Source organism: Stenella coeruleoalba, assembly GCF_951394435.1.
Source record: "Stenella coeruleoalba genome assembly, chromosome: 2".
In the NCBI taxonomy this organism is placed as follows: domain Eukaryota; kingdom Metazoa; phylum Chordata; class Mammalia; order Artiodactyla; family Delphinidae; genus Stenella; species Stenella coeruleoalba.
In genome coordinates, this window is record NC_137147.1 from 49,131,942 (window position 1) to 49,152,084 (window position 20,143).

A 20,143-nucleotide genomic window follows, 5' to 3' on the forward strand; every position below is an offset into this window, starting at 1 on the left:
AAATAAAAAATATAAACACACCAATCACAAGTACTGAAATTGAAACTGTGATTAAAAATCTTCCAACAGGGCTTCCGTGGTGGCACAGTGGTTGAGAGTCCGCCTGCCGATGCAGGGGACAAGGGTTCATGCCCCGGTCTGGGAAGATCCCACGTGCCGCAGAGCGCTGGGCCCATGAGCCATGGCTACTGAGCCTGCGCATCTGAACCCTGTACTCTGCAACGGGAGAGGCCATAGCAGTGAGAGGCCTGTGCATCACAAAAAAAAAAAAAAATCTTCCAACAAACAAAAGTCGAGGACCACATGGCTTCACAGGTGAATTCTATCAAATATTTAGAGAACAGCTAATACCTATCCTTCTCAAACTCTTCCAAAATATATCTGAGGGAGGAACACTCCCAAACTCATTGTATGAGGCCACCATCACCCTGACCCAAAACCAGACAATGATGTCACAGAGAAAGAAAACTACAGGCCAATATCACTGATGAACATAGATGCAAAAATCCTCAACAAAGTACTAGAAAACAGAATCCAAAAGCACATTAAAAGGATCATACACCATGATCAAATGCAGTTTATCTCAGGAATGCAAGGATTCTTCAATATATGCAAATCAATCAATGTGATACACCATATTAACAAATTGAAGGAGAAAAACCATATGATCACTTCAATACATGCAGAAAAAGCTTTCGACAAAATTCAACACGCATTTATAATAAAAACCCTCCAGAAAGTAGGCAAAGAAGGAACTTATCTCAACATAATAAAAGCCATATATTACAAACCCACAGCCAACATCATTATAAATGGTGAAAACTGAAACCATTTCCTCTAAGATCAGAAACAAAACAAGGTTTCCCACTCTCACCACTATTATTTAACATAGTAGTGGAAGTTTTAGCCACAGCAATCTGAGAAGACAAAGAAATAAAAGGAATCCAAATCAGAGAAGAAGTAAAGCTGTCACTGTTTGTAGATGATATGATACTATACGTAGAGAATGCTAAAGATGCCACCAGAAAACTACTAAGGCTAATCAATAAATTTGGTAAAGTTTTAGAATACAAAATTAATGCACAGAAATCTCTTGCATTCCTATACAGTAATGATGAAAAAACTGAAAGAGAAATTAAGGAAACACTCCCATTTACCATTGCAACAAAAAGAATAAAATACCTAGGAATAAACCTACCTAAGGAGACAAAAAACCTGTATGCAGAAAACTATAAGACAATGATGAAAGAAATTAAACATGATACAAACAGATGGAGAGATATACCATGTTCTTGGGGTGAAGGAATCTACATTGTGAAAATGACTATACTACCCAAAGCAATCTACAGATTCAATGCAATCCCTATTAACTTAACACTGGCATTTTTCACAGAACTAGAACAAAAAATTGCACAATTTGTATGGAAACACAAAAGACTGAATAGCCAAAGCAATCTTGAGAAAGAAAAACAGAGCTGCAGGAATCAGGCTCCTGGAATTCAGAATATACTACAAAGCTACAGTAATCAAGACAGTATGGTACTGGAAAAAAAACAGAAAGACAGATCAATGGAACAGGATAGAAAGCCCAGAGATAAACCCACGCACATAGGGTCACCTTATTTTTGATAAAGGAGGCAAGAATATACAATGGAGAAAAGAAAGCCTCTTCAATAAGTGGTGCTGGGAAAACTGGACAGCTACATGTAAAAGAATGAAATTAGAACACTCCTTAACACCATACACAAAATATAAACTCAAAATGGATTAAAGACCTAAATGTAAGGCCAGACACTATCAAACTCTTAGAGGAAAACATAGGCAAAACACTGTATGACATAAATCACAGCAAGATCCTTTTTGACCCACCTCCTAGAGAAATGGAAATAAAAACAGAAAAAAACAAATAGGACCTAATGAAACTTCAAAGCTTTTGCACAGCAAAGGAAACCATAAACAAGACAAAAAGACAACCCTCAGAATGGGAGAAAATATTTGTAAATGAAGCGACTGACAAAGGATTAATCTCCAAAATATACAAGCAGTTCATGCAGCTCAATATCAAAAAAATAAACAACCTAATCTGAAAATGGGCAGAAGACCTAAACAGACATTTCTCCAAAGAAGATATAGATTGCCAACAAATGCAAGAAAGGATGCTCAATATCACTAATCATTAGAGAAATGCAAATCAAAACTACAATAAGGTATCACCTCACACCGTTCATAATGGCCATCATCAAAAAATCTACAAACAATAAATGCTGGAGAGGGTGTGGAGAAAAGCGAACCCTCTGGCACTGTTGGTGGGAATGTAAATTGATACAGCCACTATGAAGAACAGTGTGAAGGTTCCTTAAAAAACTAAAAATAGAACTGCCATACGATCTAGCAATCCCACTACTGGGCATATACCCTGAGAAAACCATAATTCAAAAAGAGTCATATGCTAAAATTTTCATTGCAGCTCTATTTAGAATAGGCAGGACATGGAAGCAACCTCAGCGTCCATTGACAGATGAATGGATAAAGAAGATGTGGCACATATACACAATGGAATATTACTCACCCATAAAAAGAAATGAAATTGAATTATTTGTAGTGAGGTGGATGGACCTAGAGTTTGTCATACAGAGTGAAGTAAGTCAGAAAGAGAAAAACTAATACTGTATGCTAACACATATATATGGATTCTAAAAAAAAAAAAAAAGGTTCTGAAGAACCTAGAGGCAGGACAGGAATAAAGACACAGACACAGAGAATGGACTTGAGGCCATGTGGAGGGGGAAGTGTAAGCTACAACGAAGTGAGAGAGTGGCATGGACATATATACACTATCAAATGTAAAATAGATAGCTAGTGGGAAGCAGCTGTTTAACACAGGGAAATCAGCTCGGTGCTTTGTGACCACCTAGAGGGGTGGGATAGGGAGTGTGGGAGGGAGATGCAGGAGAGAGGGGGTATGGGGATATATGTGTATGTATAGATGATTCACTTTGTTATACAGCAGAAACTAACACCACATTATAAAACAATTATACTCCAATAAAGATGTTAAAAAAATAAGTAAATAAAAAAAATTAAAAAAAAAAAACAACAAATGGGACCTAATTAAACTTAAAAGCTTTTGCACAGAAAAGGAAACCAACAAAACAAAAAGACAACCCACAGAATGGTAGAAAAAATTTGCAAACAATGTGACCAACAAGGGCTTAATATCCAAAATATATAAACAGCTCATACAGCTCAATATCAAAACAACAAACAACCCAATCAAAAAATGCGCAGAAGGGCTTCCCTGGTGGCGCAGTGGTTAAGAATCTGCCTGCCAATGCAGGGGAGACAGGTTTGAGCCCTGGTCCAGGAAGATCCCACATGCCACAGAGCAACTAAACCCGTGCGCCACAACCACTGAGCCTGCGTTCTAGAGCCCGCGAGCCACAACTACTGAGCCCGTGTGCCTAGAGAGCATGCTCTGCAACAAGAGAAGCCACTGCAATGAGAAGCCCATGCACCTCAATGAAGAGTAGCCCCCACTTGCTGTACCTAGAGAAAGCCCGCGTGCAACAACAAAGACGCAATGCAGCCAAAGATAAATAAAATAAATTTTTTAAAGAAATTATAAGAAAAAATGGGCAGAAGAACCAAATAAACATTTCTCCAAAGGAGACACACAGATAGCTAACAGGCACATGAAAACATACTAAACATGGCTAATTACCAGAGAAATGCAAAACTACAATGAGGTATCACGTCATAGCTGTCAGAATGGATATGGTCAAAAAGACCATAAAAAACTCCTAGGTATATTTCCAGAAAAAAGGAAAACACTTATTTGAAAAGATAAATGCACCCCAGTATTCACAGCAACAGTATTTACAATAGTCAAGATACGGAAGTAACCCAAGTATCCATCAACAGATGAATGGATAAAGACTTGGTGTGTATGTGTATGTGGGGGATTAAGAGATACAAACTAATATGTGTAAAATAGATAAGCAACAAGGGTATATTGTACAGCACAGTGAATTATAGCCATTATTTTGTAATAACTTATAATGGAGTATAGTCTATGAAAATACTGAATCATTATGCTGCATACCTAAAACTAATATAACACTGTAAATCAGTTATACTTTAAACACACACACACACACACACACACACACACACACACACACACACACACACACAATGAGGTATCACCTTAAACCTATCAGTATGGCTATGGTGAAAAAGACCACAAATAAGGATGAGGATGTGGAGAAAAGTATACTGTTTTCGTTTTTTGTTTCTTTGGTTTGTTTGTTTGTATTTTTATACTGCAGGTTCTTATTAGTCATCAATTTTATACACATCAATGTATAATGTCAATTCCAATCACCCAATTCAGCACACCACCATACCCCCCCCCACTGTGGTTTTCCCCCCTTGGTGTCCATACGTTTGTTCTCTACATCTGTGTCTCAACTTCTGCCCTGCAAACTGGTTTATCTCTACCATTTTTCTAGGTTCCACATACATGCGTTAATATACGATATTTGTTTTTCTCTTTCTGACTTACTTCTCTCTGTATGACAGTCTCTAGATCCATCCATGTCTCAACAAATGACTCAATTTCGTTCCTTTTTATGGCTGAGTAATATTCCATTGTCTATATGTACCACATCTTCTTTATCCATTCGTCTGTTGATGGGCATTTAGGTTGCTTCCATGACCTGGCTATTGTAAATAGTGCTGCAATGAACATTGGGGTGCATGTGTCTTTTTTTTTTGAGGTATGTGGGCCTCTCACTGCTGCGGCCTCTCCCGCTGCGGAGCACAGGCTCCGGATGTGCAGGCCCAGCGGCCACGGCTCACGGGCCCAGCCGCTTCACAGCACACGGGATCCTCCCGGACCGGGGCATGAACCCGTGTCCCCTGCATCGGCAGGCGGACTCTCAACCACTGCGCCACCCGGGAAGCCCGCATGTGTCTTTTTGAATTATGGTTTTCTCTGGGTATATGCTCAGTAGTGGGATTGCTGGATCATATGGTAATTCTATTTTTAGTTTTTTAAGGAACCTCCATACTGTTCTCCATAGTGGCTGTATCAATTTACATTCCCACCTACAGTGCAAGAGGGTTCCCTTTTCTCCACACCCTCTCCAGCATTTGTTGTTTGTAGATTTTCGGATGATGGCCATTCTGAACAGTGTGAGGTGGCACCTCATTGTAGTTTTGATTTGCATTTCTCTAATAATTAGTGATGTTGAGCAGCTTTTCATGTGCTTCTTGTCCATCTGTATGTCTTCTTTGGGGAAATGTCTACTTAGGTCTTCTGCCCATTTTTGGATTGGGTTGTTTGTTTCTTTAATATTGAGCTGCATGAGGAAAGTGTACTCTTGTACACAGTTGGTGGGAATGTAAATTGGTGCAGTGACTATGGAAAACAGTATAGAGGTTTCTCAAAAAACTAAAACTACCATATGATCCAGCAATTCTATTTCTGGGTATATATCCAAAGAAAACAGAAACACTAACTGGAAAAGACACATGCACCCCAATGTTCACAACAGCATTATTTATAATAGCCAAGCTACAGAAGCAACATAAGTGTCCATCAATGGGATAAAATGTCCATAAATGGATAAGGATGTGGGAGATACACACACACAACACACACACACATACACACACACACACACACACAAATCACACCTACAATGGAACACTAATCAGCCATAAAAAAGAATGAATGAAATTTTGTCATTTGTAACCACATGGATGGAACTTCAGGGTATTATTCTCAGTGAAATAAGTCAGATAGAGAAAGCCAAACACTGTAATGTTATCACCTATATGTGGAATCTAAAATATAAAACAAAGGAATGAGTTTAACAAATGAGAAACATACAGTGAACTAGTAGTTACCAGTGGGGCGAGAGAAGGGAGGAGGGGGCAAGATAGGGCATTAAGATGTATGAACTCCAGGGCTTCCCTGGTGGTGCAGTGGTTGAGAGTCCGCCTGCCAATGCAGGGGACACGGGTTTGTGCCCCGGTCCGGGAAGATCCCACATGCCACGGAGCGGCTGGGCCCATGAGCCATGGCCGCTGAGTCTGCGTGTCCGGAGCCTGTGCTCCACAACGGGAGAGGCCACAACAGTGAGAGGGCTGCGTACCATAAAAAAAAAAAAAAAAGATGAACTCCTATGTATAAAAATAAATAAGTACAGGGATATGTTGTACAGCACACAGAGTATATCCAATATTTTATATTAACTTTAAATGATATATTAACTCTAAATGGATTATACTCTATAAAAAACATTGAGTCACTATGTTGTAAAACTGAAACCAACATTGTAAATCAAGTATACTTCAATAAAAATTTTTTTAAAAGGAAATGTGGTACATATATACAATGGAATATTATTCAGCCATAAAAAGAAGGAAACCCTGCCATTTTTGACAACATGAATGAGCCTTGTGGGCCTTATACCTTGTGAAATAATTTCAGACAGAGAAAGACAAATACTGTATGATCTTACTTATATGTAGAAAAAACTGAACTCATGAAAACAGAGAATAGATTGGAGCTTGACAAAGGTTGGGTAGGGATGGGATGTGTGGAGGAAATTAGTGAAAGTGGTCAAAGGGTATAAACTTCCAGTTATAGATAAATACCTTCTGGGTATGTAATGTACAGCACAGCAACTATAGTTAACAATACTGTATTGTATATTTGAAAGTTGCTAAGAGAGTAGGTCTTAAAAGTTCTCACCACTTGTACCTATGTGAAACATAGGTACATATTTGTACCTATGTGAAACAAAAATTGTACCTATGTGAGGTAATGGATGTGGTAACCTTACTGTGGTAATCATTTTGCAATATATACATGTAACCTATCATCACATTGTACACCTTAACTTACAATGTTATATTATATATCTTGTTTATATCTCAATAAAGCTGAAAAAAAGAATGATAGGAAAACTATAGTTATTCAGATCTGATATCTGGACGTTTTCTTGAAAATGAATGAAGTGAACCTATAATTTCAAGAACAACTGACTATATTGTCAGTGACCAAATTTAAGCTTTCAAGAGAAAGTTAGAATTTTGAAAAACTTGTATCTGCTGTCTGACTTTGATAGCTTCCGAATATTTAAAGATATTTTAGGCTAAATCAGTGGTGATATCTATGAATGTGATTTTAAGATATTGTAATGATACGCATCAGCAGGTAGAAGACCTGCATAACTCAGTATCAGTAGTTTCCAAATGACCAATGCATGGTATTATAAAATCATGGGTAGATAAAAGATACAAATTCCAAGATAGTCCAGTGGGTATTAATGTAACAGAGTACAAAAAGTTCATTGGTATCGTTTCAGATTCCACACTACAACCTACCTTTGAGAAACTACAATTTGTTGTATTCGGTTTAGTATCAATAAATAATATCTGTAATTAACTGAAAAAGATATAAAAATATTCCTCCCTTTTCTAACTACTTACCTATGTGAGGCCAGGTTTTCCTAATATTCTTCGAACAAAACAATACAGACATACAACAGATTGAATGCAGAAGCAGAGGGAATAATTCAGCTATTCTCTATTAAGCTAAAGAGATTTATTTATAGCTCTTCTCAACAGATAATTTTGTTTTGGAAAATATGGTCATTTCACAAAAATATGTTATTTGTACTAACATGTAATGGGCTTATTATTATTGTCTTAAATAATACTTTAAAACTTCTCTCAGTTTGAAATTCTAACATAGGTAATGTTGATAGATATAAGCCATGTAAGCAAAATTTCTTTGAGGTTCTCAATAATTCTTAAGACGGCAAAGTGGTCCTGAGACCAAAAAGTTTGAGAACCATTATTACATGTTATATACTGTTAGCCTACAGACAAATCTAATTTTGTCAACCTGATGTTATTTTATCCACTTTTCATCAAACAATACATTTTTATGGTACCATAAACCATGATTTATCAATCTATATTCCACTCATTTTTCTGCAGCAAGAGAAAAAGACATATTACATGGAGAGTAACAAAATCTAAAATGACAGTGGAATTTTCAAGAATGTAAGTAAGAATATACTGGAATAACATCTATAAAATATTGAAGGAAAATAAAACTACTAGCCTAGAATTCTTTACCCAATGAAAAAACAAACAAAAAATTGTTAAAATAACAAAAAGTGAAACAAGGACTTTTTCAGACATAAACAAGCTGAAATATTACATCACCAGTAGACCTGCACTACAAAAAGTGTTAAAGGAAAGTTTTACATCAATAGAAAATTATACCAATTGGAAATCTGGATCTAAACAAAGAAAAACAAAATGAAGAGCACTGGAAATTCCAACTACATGGGCAAATATATTATTTTTCTCTTGCTGCTGTAACAAATTAGCACAACTTCAGTGGCTTACACAATACATATTTATCTTACAGTTCTGTAAATCAGGAGTCCAACACAGGTCTCATTGGGCCAAAAATCAAGATGTCAGCAGGGCTGCATTCCTTTCTGGAGCCTCTAGGAAAGAATCCATTTCTTGATCTTTTCCAGTTTCTAGAGGTCACCTACATTTTCTGGTCATGAATCTCTTTTTCCCTCTTTAAAGCAAGCAATGTTGAATTTCTCTGACCCTTTTTCCATAGTAAGTTTCCCTCTGATTGTATCAGGGAAGGACAAATCTGACTCCATATCCGATCTGTTTCTTTTACATTAACTTTTGTATTCTATTGTTTTTGCTACAAGTTAATCACTAAAGGAATGTTGCCTATAGCTTAAAATATATTGCATAATGGCTCACCCCCGGGGACCCTGCCTCCTGTGCCTGAGCTTAAGCTAAAATACCCTTATTTAGCTCATAGGAAACATCCTGACCAGGTCCACCCGTGAATAGCTGCAGGAAAGAAGAAATTAACACATTCTCTCCAGCGTCTCTCCAGAACAAGGAAATATTTGCAACAGCTTATGGCCTTTTTCATGGTACCTTCTCACCTCCTCCTCTTTGCTCTATACAAGAAACTAGCATCCAAACCCAGGCAAGATGGTCCTTTGGGACACTAATCCACCACCTTCTCAGTCTGCTGGCTTTCTGAAAAAGTGCTATTCCTTGCCTTAACAGCTCGCCTCTCGATTTACTGGCCTGTTGTGCAGGAGCAGTATGAGCTTCGTCTTGGTAATGTGATTACAGCTGGGGAAAGTTCTTTGCTGTTAAGGATCTGTGATTAAATTGGACCCATCTGAACAATCCAGGATAGTCTTCCCATCTCAATACCCTTAACATGATCATGTCTTCAGAGTCCCCTTTGCCATGTAAAGAAACATATTCACAATTTTGGGGATTAACACATGGATATCTTTGGGGATTATAAGTGTGCCTACCACAGATGTAGAAGACTTGAACACTATCAACCAATTTAAACTGACATTTATGGAACATCTCACCCAACAACAGCAGAATACACATTCTTTTCAAGTGCATATGGAACATTTACCAAAATAGACCATGTTCTGAGCCATAAAACAAATCTCAATACATTTAAGAGGATTCAAGTTATACAAAGTAAATTTTCTTTTAAAAGATTTTTACCAAGTATGATGAACTCTCAAAACTCAACAATAAATAAACCCAATAAAAACTGACAAAGGGGCTTCCCTGGTGGCACAGTGGTTAGGAATCCACCTGCCAATGCAAGGGACATGGGTTTGATTCCTGCTCCGGGACGATTCCATATGCCACAGAGCAACTAAGCCTGTGTGCTGCAACTACTGAGCCTGCACTCTAGAGCATGCCTTAACTACTGAGCCCGCATGCTGCAACTACTGAAGCCCATGCGCCTAGAGCCTGTGCTCTGCAACGAGAAGCCACTGTAATGAGAAGCCTGCGCACCACAACCAAGAGTAGCCCCCGCTCACCACAACTAGAGAAAGTCCATGTGCAGCAATGAAGACCCAAGGCAGCCCTCCCCCCCCAAAAAAAACTGACAAAGATTTGAACAGGCACCAAATAAGATATAAGAATGGCAAATAAGCACATGAAAAAAATCTTAATATCATTAGTCATTACAGAAAGGCTAACTAAAACCACAATAAGATATCACTACATACCTACTAAAATGGCTAACGATAAATGAGTGAACAAAACAAGTGTGGGTAAGGATGTAGAGTAACTGAAATTCTCACACACACTCACTGATGGTGAAACTGTAAAATGGTACTTTGGAAAACAGTTTGGCAGTTTCTTAAAAAGGTAAATATATGTATACCTTGTCATTGCTTTCCTGATGTTTAACCATGAGAAATGAAAGCACATGTTCATGTTAAGGCACGTACATGAGTATTCATAGTAGCTTTATGATGGCCAAAAACTAAGGACAGGGCTTCCCTGGTGGCGCAGTGGTTGAGAGTCCGCCTGCTGAGGCAGGGGGCATGGGTTCGTGCCCCGGTCCGGGAAGATCCCACATGTCGCAGAGCAGCTGGGCCTGTGAGCCATGGCCACTGAGCCTGCGCTTACGGAGCCTGTGCTCCGCAACGGGAGAGGCCACAACAGTAAGAGGCCCGCGTACCGCAGAAAAAAAAAACAAAAAAAAACTAAGGACAGCCCAAATGTCCATCAACAGATGAATGTACAAACAAACTGTGGTATGTCCATAGAATGAACTACTATTCCAATAAAAAGCAATGAGTTATCATACAAACAACATGGATGAATGTCAAAATAATTATTTTGAGTAAAAGAAACCAGAAAATAAGAGTACATATGTATAATTTCATTTATATAAACTTCAATTACCTGCAAACTAATCTGTAGTGACATAAAGCAGACAAGATGGAAGGTTGTGGGAAGGACTGGAAAGGGAGAATACAAAAGAGGACAGGGAAACTTTTGGGAGTGATGGCTATGTTCATTATCTTCATCACGGTGATGGTCTCTCAGGTTTTATAACACATGTTAAAACTTATAAAATTGTATATTTTAAACACATGCATTTTATTTTATGTAATTTATACCTCAATAAAGCCATTGAGAAGAAAAAAATGAAGGGTAAGCCTGATAGAAACTTGTGTTAGAACGCAGATGAGAAGAAAATATGGAAGAATGTGTTAATCACAATCTATGCTCAGGTGTATATAGACCTGTGTAGTATATTTATATTTATTTCCTATAATTGTTTTTCCAATTGCTTGTCTCATTTTGGTAACAAAATAGCATAGTGGGTCTGCTAAGCTTGCCCTTTTACCACGAGATAAGGGATTTCTGATACTTTTATACCTACTACTTGATGCTTTTCTTTTCTTTTCTTTTCTTTTTAACTCTAAAACACATGATATGATACTCAACCTAACTCAGAAGACTCAAAGTGGAACTTATTTCTTCAAAAAAAAAAAACCAATTCAGGTCAAATTTTTCTTCCATGCCTTCTTACTCTACTGAAATGCATTAACATTGTTAATATATACTTTTGTGGATCTATCGGGTTCAGGATACTTGTGTGAGATGAAAAGAGAGGTAGAAGATATAACCTACACCCTAGCAAAGTTTACAAACTACTGATATGAAAAGGGACATGAATAGAAAAAAGTAGAGATCAAAGAGAGACACTCTCATACACTGCTGATGGGAAATTTGGCAATTAAAACCTTCAAACTATTTGCAAACTCTTTGCATTAGTTTCTTATTGCTGCTGTAACAAATTACTACAAATTTAGTGCCATTAAACAACACAAATTTATTACTTACAGTTTTGGAGGTTAGAAGTTCAAAACCAGTCTCACTGGGCTAAAATCCAGGTGTCGGTACAGCTAGTTCCTTCTGGAGGCCCGGAGGGGAGAATTCATTTCCTTGGCTTTTTCAGCTTCTGGAGGTTACTTGCACTCCTTAGCTCATGGCTCCTTCTTCGAATCACTCCAAACTCTTGTTTCCATCATCGAATCACCTACTTCTAATCTTATACGTGTTGCCAGAGCCGCTCCAGGCCTTTGCTCAAAACCGCCAACCCCCACCTTAGCAGGGGTTAACATAAATCTTTAAGTCAAATGATCCAGAAATAAGAAAGCTACAAACAAACAAAAAACCCCAGATGGAACCGGCTGAGACCAAGATGGCGACGAATGTGTCTTCCAACAGACCCCGAATCTCGCATTATACATTCATTTTACTACATTAACATATTAAATGATACACCTACCGGTAGCCATGACCAGACATTAAGGACCAAAAAAAGGATTAAAGCGGGTGGCACCTCACTCCCTCGAAAAAGCACTGCCCCCTTCCCTGGTAGACTAATGTATATGCCTCCTCATTAGCCTCACGATCCTCCTCCGTCTCTACTCTTTAAAATTAAAACTCTCTTGCCAGGTGGGCGAGAAGTTGATCTGTGAACTTAGTTCCCGCTTCTCCATTCTTTGGCCACGAAATAAAGCTTGTGCTGCCTCGATCTCAGCTTTGGTTTCGTTATTGGCTGCTTGAACCCAAAAAGAAAAAGAACCCTCCCCCCTGAGGCGCAGAGCCTCAGGTGAGCTAGGGCCCCAGCAGAGTCCGTATGACTTAATTAGGTAACATAGAACGCTTACGATTAAATTGGGCCCACCTGGAAAATATAGCCGCTCTCCCCATCTTGAGATTCTTAACTTATTCACATCTGTGAAGTCCCTTTTATTATGTTAATGTATTCACAGGGTCCAGGGATTAGAGTGTGGACATCTTTGGGCTGCCATTATATAGCCTACTACACTCTTTGACCTAGATATTCTGCCTCTAACAGTTTAATCCAAAGGAAATTTGCACAGGGATTCAATTATAGGAGTATTCACATGAGGGACCAATCACTGATTTGATCCTAGAAGAAGGAATTTTCTCCATATAACAAAAGCTACAGTGCTTGTATTTATCTGAACTGTTCTGGCCATGGATCCTCATATTACACTCAGTAGTGTCAGTACTACAAATATTAGTTACTAACGTTACTATTAATAATATTAGTTATTAATATCAGTATTACAATAAAGTTTAGTACTTAGATGGGAGCAGTTTTGTAAGAAATGATGTGTGTGTTTATGGGGTGAAAGAAATGGAGACAGTAAAGAAAGGCTGAAATTTCTTTTTTCCCCCTATATTCTCAGTCATTGTAATCCCAAATCAAAAATACCATCAAAGTTGTCATTGGAAAGACTGATGATACTATAATTAAGAAAACTGTCTTGCAAGGGCTTAACTTCCAAAAAATACAGAGCTCATACATCTCAAAAACAAACAAACAACCCAATTGAAAAATGGGCAGAAGACCTAAATAGACATTCTCCAAAGAAGACATACAGATGGCCAACAGGCACTTGAAAAGATGTTCAACATTGCTAATTATTAGAGAAATGCAAATCAAAACTACAGTGAGGTACCACCTCACACCAGTCAGAATGGCCAGCATTAAAAAGTCTGCAAATACAGGGGTGGGGGGAGGGATAAATTGGGAGATTGGGATTGACATATATACACTACTATATATAAAATAGATAACTAATAAGGACCTACCGTATAGCACAGGGAACTCTGCACGGTACTCTGTATTGGCCTATATGGGAAAAGAATCTAAAAAAGAGGGGCGAGGGTTTCCCTGGTGGTCCAGTGGTTAAGACTCTGAGCTTCCAATGCAGGGGGTGTGGGTTTGATCCCTGGTTGGGCAACTAAGGTCCCACATGCTGCACAGTGTGGCCAAAAATAAAAATAAAAACAAAATAATAAAAAAGAGTAGATATATGTTTATGTATAGCTGATTCATTTTGTTATACACCTGAAACTAACACAACATTGTAAATCGACTATAATTCAATAAAACAAATTTTAAAAAATTAAAAGCTCAAGAAAAAGAAAAGAAAGTTGTCTTGGCTGCCAGATATGATCATTCCAGTCTTCTAACTAATCATGTATGAAACAATCAGGCCCTTGCATGCAAGTCCATACATGCTCTAAATTTGGAGGACACTATTATGGAAATCCCGAACATTAATTTGTTTAGAGGCCTAATAGCACTGTGAATTTAACAATGAAGCATATCAGTGAAATACAATGTTTTAATGGTATTATTAAGTGATTTGGAATAGAAGTTCCCAAAAAACTTCTCAATAGAAGTTCCAGAATTTAGAGGCCTCTGAGTAATACATGAATCATAAGGAAGCAATCTGTTATTTTTATGCCTTTTATTTATATTATCCTGGGACATTCCCTTCATCCTTTTTCAATGGCTCATAGTTTGTTTTTTACCATATTCCATGTCTCTGACATGCTGCCTTCACATTCCTTAACTTTCTCATTTCCATCACTTCCACCTCTACTACATATACTGGCTAACATGGTCATACTTACTATCATTTAAAACTCTTGAAATTCCCCTCTGACCGCAACCTCCTGTTCATGCCGTCCAATTTGCTCACTCCACCGAATCTACCCTTTGTCTGCAATGTTGTTAGTTCCTCAGTCCTGATCAGCATGAAGTAAACAGATCACTAGCCAAAGGCAGAGGATCTTGATATTTAGTGTCCTGTTCAGACCTGTCTTGACTAAATGCATGATTTGGGTTAAGTTTTTAAAGACATTAAGCTCTTAAGGAAAGAATTTTAAAGACATATTGACATGGGAAAACCCAAGGCAAAGTCTGCTTTCTTTAAAAATCTTGATTCCCACAATTGTTTAGGCTTTTCTATATTAAAGCGCTTTTAATATTTATCACCAGTCCATTTTCAACTACTCCTCCAATCCCAAATTTTAAATTTTGACTAATCTTGGTTTGTTGGATTTCATCCTCATGCAAGTCTTTTCAGAAGGGTCACAATGCTGTATTCCCTCAAGTTTTTCATGTTTCATTGCCTTATTTCCTTGAATGGTCAGCCTTTATCATCTTCTTAATTTGTTCCAAATTGTACAGATTTCTTAAGTTCCATCTTTTCCTAGGTACTTCCTCCTAGAATCCTCGTAAATTCCAATCTGGATTAATTGAGTTCCAGCTGTGCAGCTGTGATACTGAGACAAGTTCATTTCTCTCCTGAGTTAGAGTCACTATTTCTTTAATCTCCATTTTCCTAACCTTGTTTTGTTTGTTCTTTGTGGTGTGAGAATTATAACCTCATTTTGTTAGAACTTATCTTCTGGTAACTTACTAGGATATTTTCCGAGTCCCTTCATGCCCCAAAATGTCTTTATTTTCCCCTAGCTTTTGATTGCCCTTTTGGGTGGATATGGAATTGTAAACTAAAACTGATTTTCCCATATTTATTAGAAGGCATTGTTCCATTGTCTTTTAGCAGTCCCTAATGATTAAAAATATGATGCTAGTCTGATTCTCATTCCTTTATAATTGACCTTTACTTTCACTGGAAGCTGTTAGGATCTTCTCTTTATCCTTGGTCTGAAATTTTACAATGTCACAGTAAGACATGGATCTTTTTCCATTATTTTGTAGGGCACTTGGGAAACCCTTTCAATTGGGAAATTCCTTTCCTTCATCTTTTTTTTTTCTTTCCTTCATCTTTGAAAAAATATCTTGTATTCGTTTTTGATGACGCCTCTCCATTTTCTCTATTATCTCTTTCTGGAACTCACATTTTCAGGATACTGGGCCTCTTATATAGAACCTATTTCTGTTATCTTTTCACTCACATTTCACACCTCTGTCTTTTTATTCTGTGTTCTGGGAGATTTGCTCAACCTATTCTCCTAACTTTCTTCTGAATATTTTACTTGGCAACCCATATCTTTAATTTCTAAGAGCTCTGTATTGCTGATTGTTCCTTTTTAATTTTAAAAATTTATTTATTTAATTTATTTTTGGCTGCTTTGGGTCTTTGTTGCTGCATGCAGTCTTTCTCTAGTTACGGTGAACAGGGGCTACTCTTGGTTGCAGTGCACGGGCTTCTCATTGTTGTGGCTTCTCTTGTTGCGGAGCACAGGCTCAAGGCACGCGGGCTTCAGTAGTTGTGGCTCGCGGGCTCTAGAGCACAGGTTCAGTAGTGGTGGCGCATGGGCTTAGTTGCTTCACGACATGTGGGATCTTCCTGGACCAGGGCTCGAACCTGTGTCCCCTGCATTGGCAGGCGGATTCTTAACCACTGAGCCACCAGGAAAGCCATGATTGTTTCTTTTTTACAGCATCCTGTTGTTGACTTAGGGATGCAATATCTTTTATCAAATCTCTCTGTTGATGGTAGTAAGTATTAAAGTAGTCATCTTACCATACTCATCTATCCCCTGAATTATGTATTTTCTTTGGGGCCTATTTTTCTGTTTATCTTGCTATCACTTATGTTGAAAAATTTCCTAAAATTTTTAGCAATCCTCAGTTGTGTATTTATATTTAAGAGCAACACATTAAAAAAAAAACACTTGGGAGTCTCTATGAGGGATCAGGGTCCATCACCTGGCAAACTTCCCTATGAGATGAGTTGGTTGTTTTGTTGCCGGACCTACAAATGTTAGAATGTCAAGAACTTTGTGTTGACAAGGCCATTTGATTTCTCCAGAAAAGAACCCTAAGATCCCCTTTCTGGGAAGTTTGACTTTCAATTAATGCCTTTTTCCAGCTCCACATTTCTTTACTTTTTAAAAAAAAAAAAAATTTATTTATTTATTTGGCTGTGCTGGGTCTTAGTTGCAGCATGCAGGATCTTTACTTTAGTTGCAGCATGTGGGAACTAATTCCCTGACCAGGGATCGGACCCAGGTCCCCTGCATTGGGAGCATGGAGTCTTAACCACTGGACCACCAGGAAGTCCCTCTTTCCTAACTTTCTTAACTGAAACAGTTACTTGTGCGTCCTAAGTCTCTTCTAGATCTTTGGCTGTTAGGTGCTTTCACAAGTATTTTAGGCTGTGGCTTCCTCTGTCCTCCTTCCTTTGCTCTCTTCAACCTCTTTTCTACCTTGCCTCAATCCCATCACTCTGTAGTTGAAATTCATTGACGTCATGTCTACCAGTGGCCCATCCTGTGTTCTCATAATGAGTTCATTCCCCTTTTATTTTTTCATTGTCATTTAAGTGGGGTTCCAGGAGGGAGAGAAGATATATTTATGTGGCCAGTCTCCATATGGAACAGGACAGTTCCATTTTGTTTCCCTTAGAGCTTTGCATTCTGGCTCTAACTGCAAGAATTCTACTTAAACTGCTTTCTTGAAAATATTTCAAACAAGTGTATTTTTCTTTCCCCTCTTCCCCATAAATATGTTTACCTTGCACCCTAAGCCTAAGCTTATTGCCCCAGAGAAAAAGATCACTGGGTCCTTCAAGAAAGCAGGCCACAAGATAGGGAAGAGGTGATATAGAAGAAGTTCCCACAAGACATGAAATGGAAGTAAAGCGATTTTGGCAGGGAGAAGAAAGATTTTGAGCACAGAAAGTAGGTCCCAGGCTTGAGTAAGAGATGGTAGCATTAAGAGTCTAGTGAAATCCGCACAGCTATTGAAGACAGAGGAATGCTTTATCTTGATTTCCATTTGAGACTCTTGAAAATCATCTTTGCAGGGGGCCTCTGCATCAGCCTGGAATGGTCACAGCAAAAAAGAAATAGTGGTGTGGCCTGTTAGATGGTATTTCTGATTATCCCTTGGCTCCCATGTGGTGTAGAAGGGATGCAGGTGTTTCCACAGTAGATATACATCAGTAGACCCCTCAGAATGAGAACCCTGGGTGAAGTTTTACTGAGTTCTCAAAAAAAAAAAAAAAAAAAAAACTTACTAAAAGCCAAGTAAATATTCATCATGGCAAAGAGTAGTTAAAAAAACAAAGTTGAAAGTGACTGAAGACATGGCCAATGTTGGAAGAAAGATAAAGGTTTCTAGGGTTAGAGAGGCAGAGAGACAGAAAGGTCTATAAAGACAGACAACTGAAGTCAAAGGCTAGCATTGCCAAGCATAAAAGATTCATTTTGGCTACCTATCACAGTTTTAGAGGACCTCTAAATCCAGGCAATAATAGTATATAGGAACCAGACCTAAGGTCAGTAACACTGAATCTCCTAGCTTGACTCCTTTTGATCAGACTTGTGATACTAATTTTCTACATTATTTGGGGGTGGGGGATGATTCATCAGACACTAGAAGAGTTTGGGAACCCAACTTAGTTGTTAATACTAAGTATATATTTTCAGAGCTGTATAGACATCACAAATCCTTCTCCTTCATAGGGAACAATTAAAGCTTCTGCTTAAAAGGCTACTCAGGAATTTACCTTCCCAGATTTTAAGAGTAAAACTTTGGAGGCTTGAAGAGCCCTATATTCTAGCATAATCATTACTTCTTCCTGAGACAGATTAAGTTTATCTTGTTATATGACCAGGAAGAGTGGGTTGGAGAGTAGAAGATCCTCTTCTCTTTTTTTTTTTTTTTTCTGAAGAGGCTCCATATATAGGGCTTATTTCCACTTCCACTTGGTTCTTTCTTGGACAATCCTCCATTAGATAGTTCACCCTTTTAAATTTCACATGCTTCTAGAAAGAGAAAGTAAAAATAGGATAACAACTTTGGCTCTCTCTCTTTTTTTTTAATGTTTATTTATTTATTTATTTTCTTATTAGTCATCCATTTTATACACATCAGTGTATACATGTCAATCCCAATCTCCCAATTCATCACACCACCACTCCCTCCGCCCCGTTTGGCTCTCTTTGAAAGTAGCAACTTGGCATAAAATTTTATTTTTATGCTAATGATGACTTTATATGATGCTGATATTTTAACACTTGCTTTAACAGTTTTTTAAATTTACTTTTAATTAAAAATTAATTAATTAAAATATTTTCTTTATTGCTATGGTTTTATCTAAAAACTGTTATTTAATCTTTTAAATAACAGTTTTTAGATAAAACCATAACAATAATGATAAATATATATATATATATTTTTTTTTTCCCCCTTTTTTGGGCACGCGGGCCTCTCACTGTTGCAGCCTCTCCCGTTGCAGAGCACAGGCTCCGGACGCGCAGGCTCAGCGGCCATGGCTCACGGGCCCAGCCACTGCACGGCATGTGGGATCCTCCCGGACCGGGGCACGAACCTGCGTCTCCTGCATCGTCACGCAGACTCTCAACCACTGTGCCACCAGGGAAGCCCAATGATAAATATTTTTAAAGAAATCACCTATATCCCTATTATACTACTAGGATAATTGTTTTTATTTTTGTATATTTCCTTCTGCCTATGTGGCACAAAACTGTAGGCCTGAAAGACACTTTGGAAAACAATTAGTTCAAATTCTTAATTTTCATGTGAGAAAACTAAGATTTTCTCCATAGAGAATGCAACTGCAAGGGGAAAAAAAATATCGCTATTATGTAATATAATATTAGCCTTCTCAAAAGCTATGCCTGGAGAATTAGAGCTGCAAAATCTAGATTCCTTAATAAAAACTACCAGAAATCCAGGAATTTCTAGAAAACAGATGTGAATTCAAAGTGTCTGGATTTAAGGATTTGAATTCAAAGTTCACATAATGCTACTGCTGATGCTGTCTGCAGACTGTTGATCTTGGAATGCACCCTCCTTGATAAAAAGGCAAATTACAGCTCTTAAAAAGAGCACCTAGTTGAGGCTTTCTCTCAATTCAAAGAACTGTAATAACATTGAAAAGGGGAGTTCTTTGTTTGGAACATGAATGGCTTTCAAAATAACTGTTAGAAACTGGACTCGCATTAGTGGGACTCTTCATGTGCTGTAACAGGAAAAGGTCCAAAATGGGAATAGAAAACTCCAATCCTGAGATGTGTTTGCTAATGACCAGGAATAAAATCTGAAGCAAATCACTTAATTTTTCTAGCTTGGTTTCCACATTAATAAAGTGAGGTTAGCCTAGCTGATCTAAGATTCTTTTCTAACTATAAAATCCTATATTTTTTCTTACATAAATGTGAAAGGCATCCTGTATTTCAGTCTCTAGGAAAACCACAAGTGTGAAGAGTTGGCTATATTAACGAGGTCTTAATATGCTTTTGTTCTCTTATCCTTCTGAAGTAAGCCCTAGGCAGAAACCTGGCACTTCTTTGGCTCCCCCTTCCCTCCCTTCATCTCCTGACACCATACCCTATCTGTAACAAAACCCCATTGTCTCGCCATTTATGTTTCAACACTCCTCTCCATCCACACGACCAACAC